The sequence below is a fragment of the Pogoniulus pusillus genome, chromosome 23 (genome assembly GCF_015220805.1).
Source record: "Pogoniulus pusillus isolate bPogPus1 chromosome 23, bPogPus1.pri, whole genome shotgun sequence".
Lineage (NCBI taxonomy): Eukaryota > Metazoa > Chordata > Aves > Piciformes > Lybiidae > Pogoniulus > Pogoniulus pusillus.
The window spans coordinates 6,839,230-6,847,941 of NC_087286.1; positions in this window are offsets into that span (position 1 = coordinate 6,839,230).

The window sequence follows — 8,712 nt, forward strand, 5'->3', positions numbered from 1 at the left end:
TCACTTTTGGGGGCCTCCAGAGGCTCTTGTTTAAGCCTATGGATGGCAGAGGCATGGGGGGCAGGGAAGATTGGGGCACTGGGGCACTTAGTTGTGGGTTGGGGGAGAATCCAAGGGGGTCACCACGGATGTTGTATTTCCTTTGTGATTTCTGTGCTGTATCTCTCTCTCCAAAATGTAATTCTGGGGTTTTTGTCCACTTCATTTGAGAGCTTCATGGGACACAGTCTGAAGTTGTGGCAGGGGAGGTCTAGGCTGGATGTTAGGAGGAGGCTCTTGGCAGAGAGAGTGATTGGCATTGGAATGGGCTGCCCAGGGAGGTGGTGGAGTCACCGTCCCTGGAGGTGTTGAAGCCAAGCCTGGCTGAGGCACTTAGTGCCATGGTCTGGTTGATTGGCCAGGGCTAGGTTGGACTGGATGAGCTTGGAGGTTTCTTCCAAGCTGGTTGATTCTATGGTTCTGTGATAACAGGGAGAGACAGGACTGGGGGGAATGGAGCAAAGCTGGAGGTGGGGAGAGTCAGAGTGGAGGTGAGGAGGAAGTTGTTGAGCATGAGAGTGGTGAGAGGCTGGAATGGGTTGCCCAGGGAGGTGGTTGAGGCCCCATGGCTGGAGGTGTTTAAGGCCAGGCTGGCTGAGGCTGTGTGCAGCCTGCTCTAGGGTAGGGTGTCCCTGGGCATGGCAGGGGGGTTGGAACTGTCTGCTCCTTGTGGTTCCTTCCAACCCTGCCTGATTCTATGTTTCTGTCAGCTCTCCTTAAACCACAACACCCTACTCTAGCAGGGCATTTGGCTTGGATGACCTCCAGAGGTCCCTTCCAGTCCTCACCACGCTGGGATCTTGGATCCTTCCCTGTGGTTCTGAAGGAAGGATGTCAGAACCTGGAGAGACAGAGCGCTGCAACCATTTCTATCCACACCAAAGCAAATCCAGCCCAGGTGAGAGTCAGAAAGATTGCCTCAGAGATACCTGAATTGTCAGACAGCAGCCCAGGCTCTGCAGGTGGATGAAAACCTGGCCAGGCAACATCTGTAACACAGAACAGCTGCTCAAAAAACAATGTTTGGCTGGAAAGCAAGCAGTGGAGCAAAGAGTAAATGCACTGAGCAGAGCTTGACTTGAGGTAGCTGCATTTGTCTGCACAGAAGCCAAAAATCTTTCAGGACTGGTCTGGATGGGGAAACCACTGAACATTTGCACTCATTCCTAACAGGAACACATTTCTTCTGGGCTTGGGACCCTCTGAGAAGCAGCTTCTCCTGTTCCAAGCACTGACCTCATTCTCTACAGGCAATTCTAGTAACAGGGCAGTTAAACCTAATGGAGATTCAACACCTTTGTGGGTGCCATGGACAGAGGCACTGAGTGGAGCCTCAGCGAGTTTGCTGATGACACCAAGCTGTGTGGTTCCAGCAGAGAGGCTGGAGGGCAGGGATGCTGTCCAGAGGGACCTGGACAGGCTGGAGAGGGGGGCACAAGCCAAGCTCAGGAGGTTCAACATGACCAAGTGCAAGGTCCTGCAGGTGGGTCGAGGCAATGCCAAGCACCAATCTAGGCTGGGCAGTGAGTGGCTGGAGAGCAGCCCTGAGGAGAGGGACTTGGGGGTGCTGGTGGATGAGAAGCTCAACAGGAGCCAGCAGTGTGCACTTGCAGCCCAGAAAGCCAAGCAGAGCCTGGGCTGCAGCAGCAGAAGTGTGGCTAGCAGGGCCAGGGAGGGGATTCTTCCCCTCTGCTGCACCCTGCTGAGACCCCACCTGGAGTACTGCATCCAGTTCTGGAGTCCCTGGGACAAGGAGGCTGTGGAGATGCTGGAGTGTGTCCAGAGCAGGGCCAGGAGGATGCTCAGAGGGCTGCAGCAGCTCTGCTGTGAGCACAGACTGAAAGAGTTGGAGCTGTGCAGGCTGGAGCAGAGGAGGCTGTGAGGTGACCTTCTTGTGGCCTTCCAGCATCTGAAGGGGGCTCCAAAAAAGCTGGGGAGGGACTCTTTAGGCTGCCAGGGTGTGCCAGGCCTGGGGGGAATGGAGCAAAGCTGGATGCCGAGGTGCAGAAAGCAAACAGATCTTTCCCTCAGAGACACAGAGCTGGACCCAGCCACCATGACTCCTCGTGCCAGAGGGCTTTAGTCAGAGGTGCTGAGTCAGCACCTCTTAGGAAGATTTATCAAGCAGGATCCTGGAGAGGAGGTGATGACATGCTCATCCAAAGGGCAGAGTGAGCCTCTGCTGTGATGGCAAAAGCATCCTAAGTAAAGACATCCCACAGCATCCTTTCCAGTGCATTAAATCCATAGCAGAGGAGCTGGGCTGAGTGTAGAACCCAGCAAACACAGCCTGCTGTGGCCAAGGAAAGTGTTTGGAAGGTTGCCATCAAGCTGTCCCCCTCTGATGGTAGCTGATAGTGGAAATCCCACCACTCCTGCTGCTGGAGATGCCCTTGGGGCATTCTGATGAGCTGTGAAATGGTTTCCTTCCCTTCCAATTAATTATCTATGACAGCCAGAGCAGTAGGAGTTTGAATCTGGCATGTCAAGGAGACCACCTCTCCTTCCTTCCTGGAGCTACAGTAGCTCATCCTGTTGCAGAGAGGGTAATGCAGCCACAGGGAGACCCTGTTGCTTCTGTGGATAAGCACATTCCTGTTCTCTGGTTTTGCTTTTCCTTCCCTCTCTCTCCTCTGCTCTCAGTCTCTCTTCTTCCCTGATCATCTTCTGTGGACAGTTTCTTCTCTCTCCTCTTTGAGTGACAGAGTGCAACCTCCCAGGGCTTCTTCCTCAGCCTGGAGTAAGGGGAGGGAAATGAGTTCCTGCATGGAGCAAAGCTGAAGGCATAGAATCGTGCATTGAAAGGGACCTTTGAAGCTCATCCAGTCCAACCCTCCTGCAGTGAGCAGAGACATCTGCAACTACAGCAGGTTGCTCAAGTCTCCATCCACAAGGATGCTCAGAGGGCTGCAGCAGCTCTGCTGTGAGCAGACTGAAAGAGTTGGGGCTGTGCAGGCTGCAGAAGAGGAGGCTCCCAGGTGACCTTCTTGTGGCCTTCCAGCATCTGAAGGGGGCTACAAAAAAGCTGGGGAGGGACTTTTGAGGCTGTCAGGGAGTGTCAGGACTGGGGGGAATGGAGCAAAGCTGGAGGTGGGGAGAATCAGAGTGGAGGTGAGGACAAAGTTGTTGAGCATGAGAGTGGTGAGAGGCTGGAATGGGTTGCCCATGGCTGGAGGTGTTTAAGGCCAGGCTGGATGAGGCTGTGGCCAGCTTGAGCTAGTGTGAGGTGTCCCTGGCCATGTCAGGGGGGTTGGAACTGTTTGCTCCTTGTGGTCCCTTCCAACCCTGCCTGATTCTCTGATTCTGCGATTCCAACCCAACTTGGAATGGTTTCAGGGATGAGGCAGTTACCACCTCTCTGGGCAACCTGGGCCAGTGTTGCACCACTCTCACAGTGAAGGCTTTCTTCCTCACACCTAATTTCCCCTCATTCTTCCTCACACCTCTTTTCCTTCCATTTGAAGCCATCACCTCTCATCCTACCCCTACATGCCCTTGTAAAGCCACGGGTGGAGACCACCTCCACCAAGCTGGTGGACAGACACCATCCCTTCCATTTTATACACTAAAAACACATCCCAAACCAAAAGGAGGTGCTTAGATCTGTGTTTACTTGTTAAGTAGTCTTTCCCAACCTGGAGATTCTATGATCTTATGACTAGCCTTGATTTTGACGTGGCAAATGTTTGACCCAGAGCTGCAGGCTCCTACACAGGTAGGTTTGGGAGCTGGCAGCAAATGGTAAAGCCATCCATCTGCTGGGATATTTCTACCTGTGGAGGCCTCCAGCCAAAGACTGAGCTCCTAAAACAGCCTTTCCCTCTCTAGGCTACTTCTAAAGGAGCTGGAAAGGTTTGGAGTCCGACTGAGCAGGCGCCCAAGCTTAAATGCAGAGGTTTGAACTACTTAAAATTAGCAGAGGATGACTTCAACATCTGTTTTAGAGGGGGTGAGTGCTCCCCACACACACACCCTTTGGGCTATCAGCTTTCTCAGCTACTGCAGCAGCAAAACTCCTATGCAGGCTGAGAGGAAATCCTGCCAGCCTTTGCAGGCTGGACCTTAATTCACTCCACGGAGTGTGGAGTTGGGTGCAGAAAGCTGGTTGTGAACTCAGCTTCTCAGGAAGCAAAGCAAATCCCTCTGGAAAACAAAATATCTTGATGATGGGAAAAGAAAGGAGAGGGAGTTGGAACAGGAAGGAAAGGATGGGGGTCAGGGAGAGAAGGGAGGTGAAATGTGAGCAATCAGCATTTCCCCCGAGAGCCCCAACCGAGCTTTTCCTGGAGGAGAAACTGGAGTTGGGAGCTGCCTTTCAGCTTGCAAGTCTTGGCTTGCCTTCAGCTGCCTCTATGCAGGCCTTGTCCCTTTTATTGCACTTGTGGAATTGATTAGCCCAGAGAGGAACAAGCCTCCTGAAAAGAGTTGTGTGAAGCTCCGGCAGGGATCACCTCCTGCTGAATCCCTCTGTGACTCCGGGAGGGCAACTGCAGGGCTCACCAGGGAGCAGCAGTGCTGCCCAGGGGGGTGGTGGAGTCTCTGTCCCTGGAGGTGCTCAAGAAACATGGGGATGTGGCACTTTGGGCCCTGGTTTGATGGCCATGGAGGTGCTAGGTGGATGGTTAGATTTCAGAGAAGCACAGGATCACACAGCAACAGCCAGGCTGGCAAAGCCCCTCAGGAGCACCAAGTCCAACCTAGAACCCTGCTCCACAAGGTTCACCTTAAACCATAGCCCTAAGCACCACATCCAAATGACTCTTAAACATAGCCAGGGTTGGTGACTCCACCACTTCCCTGAGCAGCTCATTCCAGTCCCTGACCACTCTCTCTGTGCAAAACTTTTGCCTACTATCCAATCTGAATCCCTCCAGCCTCAGCTTGAGGCCATTCCCCCTTGTTCTGCCTCCAATTCCCTGTGAGAAGAGCCCAGCAGCAGCCTCTCCACAATGTCCCTTCAGGTAGTTGTAGTCTTGAGGATCTCTGAGGGCTTTTCCAGCCAAAACAATGCTGTGATTCTATATTCATGGCACTGAGACAAAGCAGCCTCACCAGGTGATGTGGTTCAGAGTTTTGGGGACAAGGAGACCAGGATGGCAGTCATTTAACTTAGCTAAGGTATGATAAGCATGTATGGAGCCTCAAAATTATCAGCCCACTCATGACACCAAGTTAGGAGCAGGTGTTGGTCTGTTGGAAGGTAGGAGAGCCCTGCAGAGGGACCTGGCCAGGCTGGATGGGTGGGCAGAGGCCAATGGGATGAGATTGAACAAGGCCAAGTACAGGGTTCTGCACTTTGGCCACAACAACCCCAAGCAGTGCTACAGGCTGAGGACAGAGTGGCTGAGAGCAGCCAGGCAGAGAGGGACCTGGGGGTGCTGGTAGAGAGGAGCTGAAGATGAGGCAGCAGTGCCCAGGTGGGCAGCAGAGCCAATGGCATCCTGGGATGGCTCAGGAACAGTGTGTCCAGCAGGACAAGGGAGGTTATTCTGTTCCTGGACTCAGCACTGCTCAGGCCACACCTTGAGTGCTGTGTCCAGTTCTGGGCTCCTCAATTCAAGAGAGATGTTGCAGTACTGGAAGGCGTCCACAGGAGGGCGACAAAGCTGGTGAGGGGCCTGGAGCACAGCCCTGTGAGGAGAGGCTGAGGGAGCTGGGGGTGTGCAGCCTGCAGAAGAGGAGGCTCAGGGCAGAGCTCATTGCTGTCTGCAACTCCCTGGAGGGAGGCTGTAGCCAGGTGGGGTTGGGCTCTGCTGCCAGGCAAGCAGCAACAGAACAAGGGGGCACAGCCTCAAGTCGTGTCAGGGGAGGTCTAGGCTGGATGTTAGGAGGAAGTTGTTGTCAGAGAGAGTGATTGGCATTGGAATGGGCTGCCCAGGGAGGTGGTGGAGTTGCTGTGCCTGGAGGTGTTGAAGCCAAGCCTGGATGAGGCACTTAGTGCCATGGTCTGGTTGATTGGGCAGGGCTGGGTGCTAGGTTGCACTGGATGATCTTGGAGGTCTCTTCCAACCTGCTTGATTCTATGATTCTATGATTCTAACAGTGATGGTTCTGCTCCTGTGGGGTTCCTCTGGGTCACCCAGGGAAAACTCAGGTCCCAGCACATCCACAGAATCACAGACTGATTTGGGTGGGGAGAGACCTTTAGACATCATCCAGTCCAACCCCCTGCAGTCAGCAGGGACATCTGCAGCTAGAGCAGGTTGCTCAGGGCCCCAAACAACCTGCCCTGACCAATGATTCCTGGGATGGAGCATCTCCTCTCTTCCCTGGGCCACATAGAATCAACCAGGTTGGAAGAGACCTCCATGAGCCATCGTGGGCCAGGTGAATGGGGGACTGCAGAAACTGGACCTGGACCACTCAAGGTTTGGCTTGGATTAGAGAGAGGGGTAACTGCAGGAGAGAACCCAGAATAAGGGACAAAGGTGTGGAGGGCCTGGAGCAGTGTGTAAGAGGAGGCTGGGTGAGGCACTTAGTGCCATGGCTTAGTTAACCAGGAGGGTTAGGTGATAGGTTGGACTTGATGATCCTGGAGGTCTTTTCCCAGCTGGTTAATTCTGTGATTGTAGGACAGATCTCTGTCAGGAGGAAGGGCTGAGAGGTCTGGGGTTATGTAGCCTGTAGAAGAGCAGATGACAGAATCTCATAGATTGGAAAAGACCTTCAAGAGCCAGAGGGGATCTTCTCAGCAGGACCAGCCTCTTGTCAGTGGTGCCCAGAAGCGAGACAAGGGGCACTGGGCACAAACTGGAACCCAGGAGGTTCCATCTGAACAGAAAAAGAAACTTCTTTGGTGTGAGGGTGCTCAGCTCTGTCCCAGGCTGCCCAGAGAGGTTGTGGAGTCTCCTTGTGTGGAGAGATTCCAACCACTCCTGAGCATTGTGCTGCTGGGCAAGCTGCTGTGGGTGCCCTGCTTTAGAACAGATTTGGAATAGACAATCCCCAGAGGTCCCTTCCAACCCCTGCCACCCTGCAGCTCTGTTCCACTTGAATGCCACTGCAGCCTCTGATGCTGTGGGTGGGGATATCAGATATCCACAGTGGAGGTGGGGATGTCAGAGAGGAGGCATCAGGTTGAGCTGCTGCTAGCCAAAAGAATGAGCCTCAGCTGGCTGTACTTTCATCTGAGCAGGTAACAGAGAGGCTTTTGCTTGGATTATTGGAAAGGATAAAGGGAACGGAGAACAGAAAGGCAAAACCATGACAAACCCCTTCACAAGAAGCCAATTCTTCTCACAAAGCCTTCCACTGGCACCACTCTGGGCTCTGCTCTTTAAATTTCCATCCCTCCTTGATTAAATCTGTCCCAAAACCTAGCACAGCTCCAAACAGGGGAAGGCAAACCAGCTGGGCTTGATGAACACTTCCACAGGCCTCAACAGATCTGTCACTGGAGCTCAGAAGGGAATGGATTGGTTACATAAAACTTGGGCTAAATGCCATACTGGGGAGGGTTTCTGCTTCCCTTAGGGCTGGGCACAGGCACAGGTTGGTCTTGTGGGAAGGCAGATCCATGGAGAAGGACCTGGGAGCTGCTGCTGGAGAACAGGTTGCCCACGAGCCAGCAGTGTGCCCTCGTGGTGAAGAAGGATCACAAGGGGACACAACCTCAAGTGGTGGCAGGGCAGGTCTAGGCTGGATGTTAGGAGGAAGTTGTTGGCAGAGAGAGTGATTGGCATTGGAATGGGCTGCCCAGGGAGGTGGTGGAGTCTCTGTGCCTGGAGGTGTTGAAGCCAATCCTGGCTGAGGCACTTAGTGCCATGGTCTGGTTGGTTGGCCAGGGCTGGGTGCTAGGTTGGACTGGCTGAGCTTGGAGGTCTCTTCCAACCTTCTTGATTCTATGATTTTAAGGCAAATGGTCTCCTTATATGTGGCCAGCAGGTTGAGGGAAGTTGTCTTCCATCTCTACTCTGTCCCACTAAGGTCACATTGGATCTACTGAGTACAGCTCTGGGCTCTCCACTTCAAAAGGGGCAGGGAAGTACTGGAGGGAATCCATCAGAGGCTCCAAAGGTGCTAAGAGTGGTTTGGATGTGGTGCTTAGGGCTATGGTTTAAGGTGCATCTTGTACAGCAGGGTTATACAGGTTGGACTTTGGTGATCCTGAGGGGATTTTCCCAGCCTGGATATTTGTGATACTGTGAGGAGGAAAGGTTTTGGCCTGCCTGTGACTGTAAAGAAACCACAGCTAAGTGTTTGGGTTCCAAGTCTTTTGGATGCCCTAAGTGCAGACTGATGCCTTTTGAAACTATCTTCTAGCATGTTGGGACCTCCCTTGAATGAGAATCCTGAAGGGAAAAAAATCAGCTTCTAACAGACATTGAAGCATAGATCAAGCCCAGTTCTGACTTTCTAAGAAGGCAGCAGCAAAGTCCTCTCCCAGAGGTGTGTGGTGAGGGAGAGGAGTGTAGAGGAGGAGAGAAGCAGAGTCTAACGTTGGCTGACCTCTGTCTGCACACAGAGCAGTCTGCTAATGCTGGGAGAGGCTGCACAGAGAGCTCTGCTGCTGCCTTTCTGTCCTGCCATGACATCCTCACCTCTCCTGGCCCTGCATTCATCCCACCCACTACACACCCACCAGCCAAGCCGAGGTCAGAGCAGCCCTTAGGGAGCAGAGCAGACAGGTCACACAGGGGCTAGGAGAGCACTGCGAGGGCAGCTGGCTGCTGA